The sequence below is a fragment of the Ambystoma mexicanum genome, chromosome 11 (genome assembly GCF_040938575.1).
Source record: "Ambystoma mexicanum isolate Mex_15411 chromosome 11, UKY_AmexF1_1, whole genome shotgun sequence".
NCBI lineage: Eukaryota > Metazoa > Chordata > Amphibia > Caudata > Ambystomatidae > Ambystoma > Ambystoma mexicanum.
In genome coordinates this window covers 187853299-187870995 of record NC_090934.1, presented here as the reverse complement: position 1 = coordinate 187870995, position 17697 = coordinate 187853299, and the positions used below count along the sequence as shown (strand labels likewise).

The 17697-nt window shown below is 47.7% G+C and overlaps 1 protein-coding gene across 2 annotated transcripts in view; it reads left to right on the top strand.

The window, feature by feature from the left end:
- The window catches only part of LOC138503207 (pancreatic secretory granule membrane major glycoprotein GP2-like), a 964255-nt gene that overhangs the window by 668966 nt on the left and 277592 nt on the right, over positions 1-17697 (top strand). The gene's annotated exons all lie outside the window — the stretch shown is intronic.

The window sequence follows — 17697 nt, the reverse complement described above, 5'->3', positions numbered from 1 at the left end:
AAGAAGGCAATTTTGAATACCGACCTGGCAGAAAACAGCGAAAACATTATTATATGTAACCAAATGACTGTGACTTTAAGCAGGCACGTTTATTTAAAACCCAGCAACTAAATGGGGAAATACTTCTAGAACTTAATGCAAACAACCATTCTATGTCAAGACGGAGGCAAGCATTATGCTTCATCTTCCATGTATTCCTGTCTCCAGCAGCTTCAACAAAACAAACTTTGTAACTTCCCACATGGGTAAAAACACATTTTCTTTTTTTTTTTTTATATCCGAAAACTACATTTCCCTTAGGTTCAGTTCACTTGTAGTATTCTGTCCCCTGAGCAAGTGACCATAGTCCTTCCTGTCCTCTCACTCTTCTTTCGTGCTCTTCAAGCAGATAAGTCAAGTTTTCTCTAGTTACTTAGAGCGGCATTGTAGATTTGTGAGGATATGTGATTTTGCATATTTTTCAATAATTTGAGGCACGCAGCGATTAGAAGTAGGAGCGTGCATTTTTTACATTTGACTTCTAAAGTTATCTAAAACAATGAGGAGTCGGCGGCCCCGTGCCGCTCTCTTGGCTTATAGAAAAGGGGGAGGTTCCCAAAACAAGCTACCTAATGGTGTCACACTGCTGGACTGGTTGATATGAACTGAAATGGGGCAAAAGTGAATCACAAACTTGTGTCAAACAAATATCGCAAGATATGTACCAAGCTCGTATTGCAATAGAACAATTTGATTTTATTTTTCTAATACATATTGAAAAATTGGAGCATGATAGGTCGAAAATGTTAAAAAACATAGAACAAAACAAAGAGAAATCACAATCTTATAAGGCAAAAGTCATGTGCAAACAATCACATAGATCTGTTGGCTTAATTCAAGTTATACATCAAACCTATTGTATTTTCAAAGGTGATGTTAGTAGTGACAAGAGTGACTTCATCATATAGACATAGAATGGTAATACTTCTATCTAAACCCCAGTCGGGACAGTATGTAAAACATAAACCCGTGTGGGGGGTGTGTCTCTTGGCATGACAGCGGTCCGCCGAACTCCATAACAGCATCAAGAGCGAGCACAACGGCCCCCACACTTGGGAAGGTGGGGCCGTAAGTTCGTGCATGTCATGCTTTGCTATGGGAAGCGAGGCGAGGAGCAGAAGCCCCCACCTTTGTGTGGGAGGAGCTTCCCTCATTGTTTGCCGCTGGTAATTAACGGCGACCGTGACGGAGCAGAAATGCTCCAAGGAAACGTTGTAAAGACAGCATACGAAACTCTCACGAAGCAGAGTTCCAACCCCTCTAAAGAGGCGTCACATTAAACTCTCTGAATAAGCCGCACGTGGCATTCTGATTAATCAACTCCTCAGAGAGAGGTTGCATAGCAGCATTCCCACGGGGAGAGGTCGCATAACCTAAAAGGGTTCAAAATTCCAGTCTGCACAGCAGACAAGCAGCTGCTAGGCTAACCGCAGCCATACAGAACTAGCGTCAGACAGAGCACAGAAGCCTGCACTGCAGGTAAGACAATAAGGTGCAGCCACACACAGAAGGCGCAGTGAAGGAGTGGACGTGCCACTACACCTAATCCTAGGTGCATAAGGCACGAAAAGCAGCACAAGCATTGCTGAATTTGAATGGAGTGAGGAGGAGGGAGGAACAAGCATAGGACTTAGCCTATAGCTTTAGAGAAGTGCTGGGAAACTCACTGGCCGAAGCTGTGGCAGGAGGGGTCCGACCCCTACAGGAGAGACTGGCAACCATCAGCACCAACAAAGAAAGCACGCACACAGAAGCCACTTTAGAGGGCTCTCAGGGGTGGCCCGAGATAGAATAATAGTCTCTTCTGACCCCCAACCAAATTGGGCAGACAATGAGGCCCCAGAGGCTGCCGACGCTTTCAGTAAGATACGAGATGCAAGAAGAGGACAATAGAGGGGACGAAGACGATTCACAGCCCCTGCCTAAGAAAAGGCTAAATAAACTTCACAATAAAGAAGATGACAATGAGATCACGGAAATGTTCGAACCAGAAGATATCCGCAACCCCAAGTCCACAGACTGGCTACCGTCACTGCGAGTGACAAAATATATGGCTCACAGACTTCGCAAGGCCCTGGAAAGGGAGGCAAGACAGCGGATGCGTGCTGAGTGCCCGAAGCCCAAACTGCCAGGAAAGGTAGTCTAGGCACCAGAACTTGTCCCGAAGATGCTGGCATTTGTGTCAAAAACATCTCGGACCCTAGGAAAGGGATAGATAGAGCCTGGAATAGCTGCCAGGAGAAGGTCCTCAACATTGCGGAACCCCTGGCTAAATGATGGACCTGGCGGAACGAGCCCGAGATATGGGAGTAGAGGTAGACCCCGACACCCTCGCAAACTGGGCACAAAGAGCAGTGTGCCTTCTAAGCCATGCAAACTGCGCCATACCATCAGAGCGTAGAAGGGGCCTCCTCCTCAAAATTGATCCCAAGCTAAGAGACCTGGCCTCCTACAAGGAAGGCGAAGCGGCCCAAGGACTCATGTTTGGAGAGATGTTTGAGAAGGAAATGGGAAGGTTCGTAGGCACCTACACCTCCCTAGAGAAAGCCTCCATAAAAAGATATTTCCAGGGAGCGTTTTCTCCGGGACCGGTCGGTATCAAGGATGAGCGACCGGTCGCTACCAAGCCGCAAGAAGGCCTCAAAACAACAGGGTCCATTATTGGGAAAATAAGCAGCAAGATGCTTTCTTCCACGCGAGAGGGCGATTTCCAAGAGTAAGATGAGGAAGAGGATAGGGAAGAGGACAAAGCTTCCCCACAGGTGAGACATACGCAATATCCACTGGTAGGGGGGAGAACATTTAGTTTCTGGGAGAACTGGCCCGTGCTTTCCAGCGATGCCTGGGTGCTGCAGACAGTCAGAGGACTGCAGCTAGAGTTTATACAAATACCCATACAGACCCAACCACCCCCAACCAATGCTCACAGCGCAGGTAGAGAAAGAGACCCTACACGCAGAATTACAGAGCCTAGCACAGAAGCGGGCGATAGAGCCCTGCAGCGTACCACCAAGGTTTATAAGCATCATGTTCCTGGTACACAGGAAAGACAAAGTAAGACCTGTAATAAATTCGAGGGGACTGAACAGCTGAGTGCATACCATTTCCACCAGCTCAGAGATACCATCAGGAAAGATGACTGGCTCACGAGGAGTGATCTGAAAGACGCATACCTCACGATACCAGTCCAAGAGGAATACCGTACATTCCTAGCGTTCAGCTGGCAATTTACGAAAATGCCATTTGGTCTAGCCTCAGCGCCATGGGCCTTTACGAAGCTCATGAAGCCAGTTGCAGCGGCGATCAGAGAGAAGGGAATAAGGATAATATATTTGGACAATATCCTGCTGATAGCGAACAGCAGAGAGATGCTCCAATACCAGACGAGCTGGGTGAAGAAGCGTCTAGCGTTGCTGGGCTTCCTAGTGAATCAGGAAAAGTCAGACGTGATACTGATGAGGAGGATAAACTTCCTAGGGTTCGTCAAAGACACCAGGTCAGCTACCCTAGAATTACCGTCCAGGAAGATAAGAAACATAAAAAGAGAAATAAGGAGCTGCTTAGACAAAAGAATAGTATCATTGAGGACAATAGAGAAAGTAGTGGATCTACTAGGAGGGTCAATCCAAGCAATATTTCCAGGGCCTCTACACTATCGAGCCCTTCAGCGGTTGAAGATAAAACACCTGCAGAAAGGGCTAAAATATCATCAAGCAGTACCCCTTGACGCAGAGTCACAGACGCAGCTGCAATGGTGGCTACAGAATATGGACGCCTGGAACAGCAAGGACATATTCAGAGACCGACCGGACTTAGTGATAGAATCAGATGCCAGCAGAGCAGGCTGGGGAGTTTGCTGCGGGGAGTTAGAGACAGGAGGAAAATGGAGCGCAGAAGAGCTCAAGATGCAGATGAACTGTCTCGAGCCGCTAGCCAGGTCATCTGCAATCAAAGCCTTCACGAAAGGCAGAGTGAACTTGTGTATCCTGCTGAAGATGTACAACATATCAGCAGTCATATACATCAATCTCTTAGGAGGGACGAAGTCCAAATTACCAGCGGAGCTAGCCAAGAATTTCTGGCACTCCTGCCTAGAATCAGGGACCTCGGTAGTGGCAGAATATCTCCCAGGTTCCCTCAATGTGGTAGCAGACTGGAACTCCAGGCACTTATCAGACTCCAGCGACTGGATGCTGGACAAGAGAGTCTTCTGACAGATAGAGGAGCTATGGGGACCAGCTAATACAGATCTATTTGCATCCAGACTGAACGCAGATATTTCAGCTGGAGGTTAGATCCGACAGCGGCAGGAGTAGACACGTTCCTCCAAGACTGGATGGGACACACTCTCTACGCATTCTCACCGTTCATAATGATGAACAGGGGTACTAGCGAAAGTTTGCAGGGAGAGAGCGAGGATGATCGTGGTGACCCCAATTTGGAAGTCGCAGGTGTGGTTTCCGACGATGATGGAGCAAGTGGTAGATTATCAGAGAATACTGCCACCAGGAGACACCCGTCTCACGGACACAGTTCGGTCATATCATTCTCTGAGAGTGAGAGGGACTCTCCCTCTGATGGCGTGCATGATAGCAGGAGACGCTGGAATCTCCCAGGCATTTCGACTCAAGCTGCGCAGCTCATCGCAGAATCGTGGGCACCATCCACGAGAAGGATCTACGACGCAACTTGGAGCAGATGGCCGTGATGGTGCAAAGGGAGAGGTTTTCATCCCCTCTAGTGGAATTATTGAATTTCCTAGCAGAACTACTGCAGGACGGAAAAGCATACAGAACAATAGGAGTATACAGGTCTGCCATATCAGCGGGACACCTGCCAATCGAAGGCATGCCCGTAGGTGAGAACATAGCAGTCGTCCGGCTCCTTAGAGGAATATGATTCAGGAGACCTACGGAACCAAGATACAACACCCTACGGGATGTATCAGTAGTACTGAAAATGCTGGCCGGTTGGCCAGGGAACAGATATCTGTCTTTGGCACAGCTATCAGGCAAGCTAGTGATGCTCTTGAGTCTAGTCTCCTGTAGGAGAGTAGCGGACGTTAGAGCCCTAGACATGAACAGAAAAGTGTATGAACCAGAAGTAGCTATGTTCTCATTAGTTAGGAAAACTAAGACCGGGTCCTCAGAAATACAGTATCCCTAGGTACACGAGCATCCCAAGTGGTGCGTAGCAGCATGCATAAGGGAAAACGAGCATAGGACAGCAGAGATGAGGCCCATGGGGACAAGGCAGTTGGTCATAGCTCGCAGGAAACCATACAAAGCAGTCGGAACAGCCACCATAGCAAGATGGGTGCGTTAAGTAATGCAGTTGGCAGGAATAGATATGACCAGATTTAGGGCGCATTCTGTCAGAGAAGCGATGGCTTCAAAAGCGCTAGCGCAGGGCGTGAATTTGCAAGATATCTTACAAGCAGCCGACTGGGCCAGCGACACTACGTTTAGAACATTCTATTTTAAGCCTGTGCAGTCTGTAGCAGCAACAGTAATGTCAAGCTTTGAACAAGCATAATGCTCGCCTCCGTCTTGAAATAGACTGAAGATTACCCCTGCTAATAGCTCAGGGAGTCTTGATTCCATTAAACACAAGGAGGCTATCATTACTTTCCCGCCCTAGATACACGGGAGAGTATAATGACAATGTCTATGTTTTGTATTGCATGATGGTTTTCTCCCGAATAGGGTGTGTATCCACCTCCCTAACGTCCTCTTTATGTTTTTCGGTAGGAGATGACCAGAAGAACAACTGAGGCAAGCTAGCGAGTTGCACAGGCTGGATAAGCAGCGTGAGCATGCAAGCATTCGGGAGTGAAGCAGAGCAGCACAGTTGAGGAGAGAGACTCCATGTTGGACTATGGCAATTTAGTCAAGTTGGACTAGCTCAGTTTGGTTACGTGTTGGAGTACTGTTATGAGCATTAAAGGAGAGGGAGTTGACAGGAAGCACTTTGGTCACGTGCTCAGGGCACAGAGGACTACAAGTGAACTGGACCTAAAGGAAATGTTGTTTTTGGACATAAAAAAAAGAAAATGTGGGAAATTACAAAGTTTGTGTTTTGTTGAAACTGCTGGAGACAGGAATAAATGGAAGATGAAGCATAACGCTTGCCTCCTTGTCTTTAATAGAATCAGGACTCCCTGCGCTATTAGCAGGGGGAATCTTCATTACCCAAGCCAAAAAAAAATAAAGGCGAAGCAATTTAAAACCAAAAATCATTGCCATAGGCAGGAGGGGGAAAATGAAAGTCCCAACTTCCGTAATGCTTATTGCCCATGTTTGAAGAAGTATTTAACAAAAGCTGGTATAAACCCACATTGCCAAAGACAAGAAAGAAGCAGAATAAAACTTGATTATTGCCAGAAGTGGTGAAACAAAAGTGGCAAAACGGCTGCCCTTCTGGTAAAGCTGTTCAGAAGGAGAGGAGCATAACTTACAGAGGTTTCAGAAATCACAAAGTTGTACTAAAGAGCTCATAATGTGAATCTTGACTTCCTTAAGTAATTGCGTAAAACCTGATGTTGTTGAAAGCTGATCTTAACCACAGAGGCAATTGTTGTTTGAAAATTACTGATCTGGTAGGGAAGTAAACCAGATCAGAGGTTGTGATAACACTTTATACTGTTTGGGCAGGGGGGTATACCGGAACAGCAAACTTGGAAGTATTAGCCTGTCATGGGAGTAAACCAGGTCTGATTGAAGTAGTAGGCCTGGTATGGGAGTAAACTAGGTGATAATTGATGAAGTGCTGCAAAGTGGTGTTAAAAAATTATTCTGATAAACTTTCATTGCTGAAGCAAGAACTATACAAATCTGCTGCAAAAATGTTCTTGATTCTCAGAACTATTATGTTGTTGCAGAAGCAAGAACTAAGGAAATATTCTTGGCTTATGCGAAGAAGTTTGTTTTGAGCCTTACATTACATGTTAAAGAGAAATAACCTTTGTTGAACAATTCTAAAGTGTTGGAACTTTTTGTTATTGAGTTGGAGTCACAAAGAACGGTGTTGGAACTTTGTTACAAAACAGGATGTACTTATTTCATTTGGAACTGTGCAACAGAATCCTGCTTGAATCTGGTGAAGGGAAATTCGCCCAGATTATAAGGAGAGACTGTTTTCATATTGGGAATGTACTGTTATATTTTGTTGCCTTTGAACTTCCATGCATTACCTTGTTGTGTTACTGTATTTATAAGTGTGAGGGACAGAAAACTTTTGTTAAGAGTGTGTTCCTTAGCTTATTTGAGACAGGGAAATCCTCGTCAGGGTAGGGATAGTGAGGCGTTTATCCAACCTTTTGAGTTAATAATATGGCATCTTTTGAAAAACCTTCACCAAGTTGTCTGCCTTACATTTCTGATCTCTCACATAAGGCAGTTTGGAGAAAGCCCTGCGATTGGCTGCCATCAGCGGGTCAAGGAATGGTATCTTTAAGAGAGGGTTTACTGGTGCCACATGTAGGAGGCTACACATGGTATATTACTGCATTTCATATGCCACAGACATGTGCATCTCTGTTTAGCATAGGATGAAAATAGCTTGCACATACGGCTGTAACTAGCATAGCATGGCAGCAATTGCCCGTATTAGGTTTCTGATGAAGTGATCGCCTTGTCATTGTCACAAGGTCTTGGCAGTGTTTTCACCACACCTTCAAAGCCAGAAGTCCCAGGAAGATCTCTTAAGAACATGTCTCAAGGAAAGGATTCCCAGGACATTTTTAAGGACCAGAGAAATAAGGACTGCTCACTGAGAATGCCACCATCACGAAGAAAAAACATGAGCAGATCCCAGGATCTCCACTACACATCTAAGGGAAGCAAGAGTATGGAGAAATCCTAATCAGTCCACAGAAGTACCTTTGCCACCCGAAGAAAGCAGTAATATGAGTCCTGCACATCCATCCAATTTAGCCCCCAGCATGACAGCACCAATCTTCCCTGTGCAACAACCAACAACGGAGAGGACTCCACTTCCATTCAACACTACTGGAAGACAAGTGGAAAGACAACAACTCTCCACTGAAAATCGATTGAAGAAATATCCACACAACACAGACTACAGAAGACTATGCTCACTCCACGAAGGACTTTAAAGCATGAACATTAATCAGTTCAGTGCACAGGATGGCCAGACTGTGAGAATGGGAGGCATCTAGGGAGAAGGGGTGCCAAAACAACAGCAGCATCACATTAGTTCTCAGCTTCATAGAGAAACGAAATAGCAAATGGTGTCTGACCTATCTAAAGACCTGTATCCCAGACTCCAGAGCAGGCTCAGCCTGAACATCTGACCTTTACAGCTACTCGGGAGAAGCTTTTCAGTCCAAACCCTACATAAAGGTGAGACCCCAGTACAGCATTAACCTTTCAGGTTTGGAATGCAGAGTTGGCAAGTTGTACTATTAGAGAGCTCGAGATCTGCTAGATGAGGAGGCAAGCACTGTGAGGTGGAGTAGGGTACCATGAGAGGCACTCTAAAACACGAAGAGGCTAGGAATGCAGAGTGAAAGAGAAAACCTTGAGAGAGGAGAAAGGTGAAGCTAAAAAGACAACCCAGCTGGTAAAGATAGGTGGAATAAAGAGAAAAACCATAGAGTAGAGGAATGTCCAATGAAAGGGAAAACCCAGAGGGTGGAGAAAGGTGGAGAGAAATAGAAAACCCAGAGATTGGGGGAAGCTGGACACAGTGGAAAAGACAGTCATTGGAGGAGAAAAGACCGAAAGATGGAACCGAGAGAGTGTAGGTGGAAGAGGAAAACACCAAAGAGGAGGAGAAGAAGGTAAGTGGGACACCTTATCCTCAGAGACGAAAGTCAGAGACCATGGCTCCTGAAAACGCAGAGAAAGGTGAGCAGGATACCTTATCCCCAGTGAAGAAAGGAAGAGGATTTGGCCTGTCTCTGTGTCTGTGGTCTATACAAAGACAGCCAAGGTAAAGGCACAGGCTGTGACCAAGGAGAACGTGAAACGAGATAAGACTGAAGATCCTACAGAGGAAAGGACGGAGAAAGAGGAGGTTGAAGCTCTTGCCACAGAACGATCCGAGCTAAGGAAAGGTCAGAAAATGAAAAGCAGATGCCCTGGGCAAGCAAGAGTGTGCTGGTCATTAATATTGAACTAGAATGATTTGTGTGTGTCTTTTCTGTACTGCCACCCTAACGATTTTACAGGGACCTTATTTGGTGGCGTTAGAGGATTTACATATAAGACATGTATCTACGGGACCGTGATATACAAAATGTAATGCACTCTACTAGCATTGTCCAGTATTGACATTGGGACTAGTCTACAGCATTTTATATATATTTATGGGATTTTAATCTAAGAAACATATTACATTTCATGAGTATAGATTATATGCACATCCCACTTTACCCACGGACTGACCGTGTAATGATTTTCTTGGTTAAACAGTGTAATAATTAGTATAAGAAACACGCAGATGTACCTGGAAATTATTTTTATTGTAAATATGAAGGTTTTTAAATTTTCTGACCTGTACTATGTAATTTTCTTTTTTAATGTGGAAAGCTTTTGAATGTAATTGAATGTAAATGTGAAAGGTTTTCTTCTGAAACCATAACACATTGATAAAATGTGCCATTAGTACAGTATCAAAAAGAAGCAGGTCAGTCTTTGAGGGAGAAATGCCTTCTTAATAAAAGAGAGGATAATAAACTAAAGTAAAAAATGAATAACTAGATTTAAGAAACTTGCTGCCATAACCAAATGAAACTCAGAATAAGAGTATATCTACATGTAAAATGCCCCCTATTCCTTTTAACATATTCACAACATCATGAGGGGACATTTCCCCATGAGCCACCCTAGTAAACTTCCATTCTTGTCCACTACTTTTCTCCCACTCCCTCTTCATGTAAGTATAGGGAAATAATGGGGTTGGACAGGGTTGTCGATAATGGCCTCATGGATTATTTTGATCTGAAAAGGCAGACTGCCTTAGCATTGTTTTTGGCATGTTGGAAAAAGACATTAGCTCATGTTGCTCCAAAGTGTAATTTGGCTGCTGGGAGCCATTACGTGTTGACATACATTTAGGTGGCTCCCCGCCAGCAGATTTTCATCATTTACACGGCGGAGTGCAAAAGTGCCTGTCAAAAGGCGGTGTACACATATGTATGCCACCTTTTGCCCTGCACATTTGCACTCCACCGTGCAAAGTGAGTAAACGCAACGATGCCTGGCATGCTCGCAAGCCAGGTAGCATTTACTTTTAATTGTGAGCCCTGCTTGCCATACTTTCAAAGAAAGCAGCACTCACAATTACAATTAAACGTTATCCGATATGTTCACATGTCAGCCATCATTTAATTTTCATTGTGAACACTGCTTACCATGCACACATAGTAAGCAGTGTTCACAATTACAAATAAACGCTGCCGGACATGCAAGCATGGTGAGCAAACGTTTAATAGTAATTGTACACACTGCCTGCGTGTAAATTGGATCCTAATGGGGTCCTCCTGCTTTATGCTTCTGGTGCATAAAGCAAGAGGACTGCATAGGGATCTCCAGCTTTTCTGCCAGCATGAAAATCCATGCCTACGCAAATGCTGGTGCATTTGTATGGTGGCGAGGAAGGAGGCCGTAGAAATGCAAGTTGGGTTCCGCCCCTCCCCTCTGCCATGCAAATGATTGAAAATGAGCCATGTCGTTAATGGAAGGCGTTAAAGCCTAACTCAATGCTTTTTCTTCTATGTAAGTTACGTCTCTTGGAATATGAGCTGCAGTAAGACGGGTGCGAAACCCTGTTCACTCTAAAAAATAGTTACTGATTGTTTATATGTTCGTTTTATATGTCAGCCTTGACAAGTCCTTGCCTTTTGTGTTTATATGATAACATGTTGTATGGCAGTTGTTTATTGTGATAACTTTGATAGCGTATATATTTCATATATGGTTTCATGTTCTGAAAGTGCTTTGCGTGTATTGCGGCTTTCAGCATTATACACGGTGAATAAAAACTCAGAAACGGGTCCTTGTAAGATTGCTTTCATAGCAGAGATTTGGTTTCTATGGTCTGAAAGAAAATAAGGCGCTGTGACTGTCAGAAACTATGTGCTCGATGATGGACGCTGCAAATACTTTTGTTCTTTGTGATATTACCGTCCATCATGGGCCTCATTATGAGGTATGCCAGTAAGGCAAAAACGATGCCGATATGGTAATACCGGCATCGTTTACTGTCCCGTTGCATTCCGACCCGCAAAACCGGTATTAGCGGCACCCTAAACAACGGTGCCGCTAATAGCGACATAGGTGCGTAAACGCGCCCCTTCGGGGAGCAAATACCGGCATGCCGGTAATAGGTGGGAATCACAACCTATGCAGACATGCAAATACCGGCATCGCGAAGCCGGTAATCACGGGCTGCACGATGCCAGCCATACAGGCATCGCGGACCACCCACAAACAGCAATCAGGATACAAGGCAGCTGCAACAGGTGCACACAATCCCCACATGTGGAGTCAATGGAGGCTGTGCCAGTATAAACTGAGCACACCCACACACCACACCCCCCCACAGGTGGAGGAAATGTAGACCGGCCCAGTACAAAAGGAGCACACCTACACACCACACCCCTTCCTACACCAAAATGCTAACACTAGCAGTTGCAATCATGGCGCTGGAGGACATGCCTATACAGCTACAACTACAGCAACAACACCGACAACTACTACAGCAGCAACAACAACAACTACAGCAGCAACAACAGGCAGCACAGAAGAGACGCAGGAGGAGAAGGAGGGTGAGACAGGCCCAGCAATTACCGCCAGCGCAGCCACCAGTGCCTCGTAGGCAGCCACCAATCCCTAGCACCAGACCCAGCCCATTCAACTAACCCCTGAGCAGATCCACACCCTGTACCGGTTGGACCGTGACACCATCACCACCATAGTGGACATGATACAGAACGACATTGCCAGCCACATAGGAATACTCACTGCCATCCCTCCACTACTAAAGGTGGTGTCTGTGCTACACTTCCTGGCCACAGGCACCTACCAACACACAGTGGGGTAGCTGCATGTCATTTCACAACCACTATTTTCACGCATGCTGAACCAAGTGCTGGATGCCCTCCTGAAGCACGCAAGCACCCACATATCCCTTCCACGGACTGCCCAGGAGATAGCTGAAATCAAAGTAGGCTTCCATGCACTGGCAGACATGCCCAATTGTGTCGGTGCCATCGACTGCACCCATGTGGAATTGGTAGTCCCCCATGCCATAGAGGCGGTGTACCGCAATTGCAAGCAATACCACTCCATCAATGTGCAAATGGTATGTGACTCCAGGAAGATCATCACCCATTGCTGCGCCCGATTTCCTGGATCAACACATGATGCCATGTTACTGGGTAATTCCACGCTACCCCATCACATGGAGCGACATGCCGGACCACGTGCCTGGCTGCTTGGTGAGTTGCACAACCTTCCCAGTGCTTTGGGGTACTGATGTGTGGGGATGCATAAGGGGGGGGGGATACTGCACCTGGGTGGGAATAGCCGGTTATTGGAGAATGCATGCAGAGCGAAACACTCCTGACCTGAACCAATCAAATGGTACATGACACTTCACTGGGCCACATATCACAAATAATGCATATCGATGAGAACAAGTAAGAGGCACAACCAGGCCACCATGGTGATGGCAAGCAATGGATGAATGAACCGGATGGCAAGTGTGGCAATGTGGGCAGTGTGACCATGCATAGTAAATAATGAACCGCATGAATTGGAGTCAAAACATTGTTGCACTATCACAGCATATCTGCCTCAGCATGCATGATTACACCCTGCATCATCTATTGAACGTGATCCAGACTACCACACCTCATGACAGTATAGATTGCACCTAGATAACATTTATTTTTTCATGCTTACAGGGACATGTGCATGGCCACACCAAATAGCTGCCGCCATGACTGTGCTCCCTGAATGTGGCAGTTCAGAGTGACACACACCTATTCGAATCCACTTGCAGGTGATGGAGCATTACCTTGAGGCCGTGGCTACTCACCCCTGCGCGTAACCCGCACAACAGCCATGAGGAGGAGTACAATCGTGTGCACACCCGTACCCGTGTTGTGATTGAGCAGACCTTTGGCCTGTTGAAGGGACAGTTCCGCTGCCTCAGCAGGTCTGGTGGGGCACTCCTTGTTAGGAAAGATTTCGTAATTGTGGGGAATTTTCCTTCCATGTAGCAACCCCTAAACTTTTTGCTGTTGTTTTTCACCTTGATGTAGACTTTGCCAGAGAAGTGCAGCCTTCTGCCGCACTCCTCTGGGCTTTCGCTCCATTCTTACGGGGAAACTGACATGCCCTTAAGACAGTCAGTACCGGGAAACGCTGTTTTCCGTAGTTTCTTTTATCATGTTGCGGCTTTCGTGCAACATGACACAAGAGGGCACTGTAAGCTAAGTTACTGCTCTCTTGGGTCTCTAGCCTTCTACAGGCCCTAGATACTCTTTTCGGATTGTAACTGATCGGTGCAAGTGAATCACGGATGGGAATGGTGGCAGCGATCGTTTCTTGTGTTTTGAGCTCCTTTTGGCGTTTTAAGCGCGTTTCTCGCGCTTAGCCCAAAATGGTGGCCTGGCTCCCAAAATGGCCAGAACACGAGGCTCCTTTGTCCTGTCCGCTGACCGTCTTGCTCCCTTCACCTTCCCCAGGTCGAGCCGACCCGGGGCCTTACTTATTTGGGCATGTACTTTCCCGCGAAACACGGATGCTTTCGCGGGCTTCTACAGGCCTTGTGTGTGCCTCCAGGATGTGGGCTGGGATGTCTGGTCCCAATACACATCCTGGGTGCCAGAGAGTCTAGGGTGGTGTGAATGCCTGGGACCACCGTGGTCCGTGATAGGTTCACGAATGGTGTGAGTGTTGATGAGCGGATCTCCCATTGGGTCCCCTCCGTTTTGGCGCGAAGGGAACCGTGGATAAGAGGGGGCTGGACACACCACTACCATGTCGATCTCCTGAGTTCTCACGAACAAAGGAATACAGGAGCCAAGTATCCTGCAACAAAGAGGCTGAACCGAGGAATCGCTGGTGACCCGCTGAAGGACTGTTCCTCTGCACTGCTGTCGCCTTGTGAAACCCTTTTTACCTCTGATCGAACCAGAAGGCCTGTACTGGTACTTCGGCCCTTGGAATAGCGGGGACAGCTATTCTCAGCATCTTCACCATCTCCTGCTCGTAAGCCTTCGGAAGTGTCTCTGGGCCATCCAGCAGACTGACCAGCCTACACAGGAGTCTTGCTCTGTAACTGCCGCCAGGTTGTGTTGTATTTCTAGTCCTTGTCAGTCTCACACGATTCGTACACTTGGCGTTCCCAGGTCTGAAGTGAGTAGTGTACATTTGGATGAGATACACACGGGCGCTCCGTTGCCCTGCTGTGGTAACAATCTGTGCGGGTTCACTTCATTTGGGACATCTTTAACTCAACTCTGCTGCTGCAGAATCTACACGACGACGAGACGTCCCCTGTTCTCCTGAACCTGCCAGCGACTGAAACTGACGCGGAGAAGCCTGGGTCTGCTTGCATCGGGGACCGCTGAGTAGCATAGCTAGGAACTGGTCGCCCTCCTGCAGGAGCCCGTAGCTTTTCCCCGCTGTGTCAAAATAGCACGCCTTTCCGTACTCGCGCTCTGCTTCTGCCCACAGTGGAGGCTGCGCTTGAGTCGCGGAACTCTGTTATTCTTCATTTGTGCACTAAACTGAACTGCCTGATTCCCTCAAAGAGACTCCCTTTTTTGCCCGTTGGCACCAGCGTGTGCAGGTACTTTTGAGCACAAGGCTCCACTCTTCATAGGGCTCGGACTTCCTTTTAGTTAGGTGCCTCTGAAGGCGGACTGGGTCTAAGCATTATTTCGCACTGCCTGTTTTCCTTCCCTTTTAGGTGGTCTACACATTTCGTGCATCTAACGCTATAGACTTGTTTGTATTTGTATATATATTGTATTGGTATGGTATGTGTTGGTTTACTAGAGTTGTATTGTGATTTCTCGCTACGGTCATTGTTTTAAAGGCCTTGGAATAAATGTGTATATATTTTTAATATAACACCTGTTTGGAGTAGTTTGTAATTGTCCTTGCTTTGTGTGCTCATTGCGGGCTTTCATTCACCCTCACCCCTCTTGAGACCTAGTCTTGACCGCCGCGATTGCTACCCTGATTGATCTGGCTTGTCCAGAGGTTACCCTGTTCCAAGTAATTAGGTTGGCCTTCTGAACTTCTGCGCCGCCAGGACAGAGTTCAGAAATCCGTCTTAACACTCCTATATAGGCCTGAGAAGGTGGGAAAATCACCATGGCCTGTGTCATGCTGCACAACATGTGCGTCCGGAGAAATGTACCACTGCCACCTGGCATTGACATGCATGGGCCGGGTGAGGATGATGATGAGGATGGAGACGGAGGTGAAGTAGCCCCCTGCCAGTACGTTATGCACGGGATGGCCATGCTGTACGCCAAGCACTAATTCACAAATACTTCTGAAACACAGGGACTATGAAAGACTTGTGTCAGTCAGACACTGGGCCAATGTGGACATGCACACAGGGAATGTTGGGAGTTGGGCACTGAACACCGTACCACATTAAATGGATGCACACAAAAATAACAATGTCCAGCCATGGATATTTCTTATCACAACGTGTGTATTATTTACAACAGCAAAAATGTGCCCACTCCCCCCACCCAGACTCCCCCAACAAACTCCCTGACCCCCCAACAAACTCCCTGACCCCCCCAACAAACATCCTGACACCCCCAACAAACTCCCAGTCCCCCCAACAAACTCCCTGACCCCCCCCAACAAACACCAACATCCCCAATAGACTCCACAAGATGCACCCCTTCACCCCCAACCTTGTGTCCCACTACCATTGTCCCCCCACACTACTTCCGGGACTTCTTCCTGTCCAGAGGCGGCATTTCAATGTGCCTTGCACTCCTACGTGTGTGGCGCACTGGGCTGGTGGGAACAGATGAAGCTGGTGTGGAGGTAGTAGGTGATTCGCTGGCAGGTTCCACACCTCCTGCAAGCCGTGGCCGCTGCATATGAAGCAGCATTGAGGTCAGCACCTGTTTCACCGCCCCCAGGCAGTCCCTCATTAGCCGAGCCGATGCATTGACAGTGGCTGTGTTTGCTTCGATGGCCGCTGTGGTCCCTGCAATTGCTATGGCAATACCCCGCCTGGTTTCCTCCCCGTCCGCTATGTACTGGCGGAGTAGGTCTAACATGGCCTCCTGTTGGGCCTCCACCATCGACAATCGTGTCTCCAGGGTTCTGGAGGGGGCTGGAGTGGTGGGTTGTGCAGTCACATGGATGTCATTTTCGGGACTGGACTCCTCAGAGGTGGGTAGGTCACAGTCACAGAGGCAGGGATCAACTTCACTGCAGGTGGGTGACTGCAGGTGTTGGAGCGAGGGGGTGGCCACGGGGCTCGGTGTGGCCTGGCATGTCATCTGAGTGTCTCCCTCAGGCTCCACACTGGCATCAAGTTCTTCCCCAGTGGAGGCGGGTGCTTCCAGGGACTCACCTTGGACAGGTGTGGGTGTGGCCTGCTTGTCTCCAGCGGAGGTGTTGGTGGTGGTTGCCCTCTTCTTACGGTGTGAGGTGGATGCCCTCGCAGTTGTCTCCTGGGTTGCTTCTTCCTCATCAGTGCCTGGGGGGTAGAAGAGATGTAGGGCATCAGTGATGGTGTGACATGGCAGTGGCGGTGGTGTTCATTATTCATTTGATCATGCTTTCATGTCTTACAGGTGTGTCACGCAGGGTATTCAGAGGGGGCATGTAAGCATTCACTGCATGACAGGTGGCATGCCGTTGATTTTGGGTTTGTGTGAAGTATCACAAGGGCAAGCTCCAGGTGTGTTTTGGCTGTGTGTTGGTTAATGGATGGGCACTCAGCATGCATTTCAGTGTGGCAGCATTTGGCCCGCCATCTGATTTGGGTATGGTCATATGGGTGTTGGGACATGCATTGCCTTGCCTAGACTCTCTACCACTTCACTTGTGCTACTTCATGGTCTCCCCTACAGGGATCTGCAGGGCCACTCACCTCCTTCCGCGGTTGATGCCGCACCCGTCTCCATCTCGCATAATCCCTCGATGGACTCAGCACTGATGAATCTGCTGGCCGTCTCCTCGCAGGGCATCAATTTGGCAGCGGGGTGGGCATCCCCGCCTGTGACCATGGCCTCCCTCCGATTGGTGGCCATGATATTGCGTACCCTCAACCGGAAGTCATCCCACCGCTTCCTGCAGTCCCTTATACTGCGCGGGGTGGGACCTACGGCTGATACCTTGCGGGCTACCTCCTGCCAGATTTGCCTCTTTTGTTGCTGCACCTCCCGCTTCTTGTCGTGGGATTGTATTGTGTCTGCATGTGCAGCTAGAGTGTCCGCTAATATGGTGAGCTCTGCGTCTGAGTAGCGCTGTTTACGCAGCCGGGGGGTGGTCTTCCTGGTAGCCTTTGACATCCTCTATGGATTTCCACTGTGCTCTCCGAGTATCGGCTGGTGGTTATGGAGGATGGCAATGGATTGTGTTTTTAAAGATGGCCGCCGGCCCATTTCCCGTTCCTGCGCGATGACGTAATTTC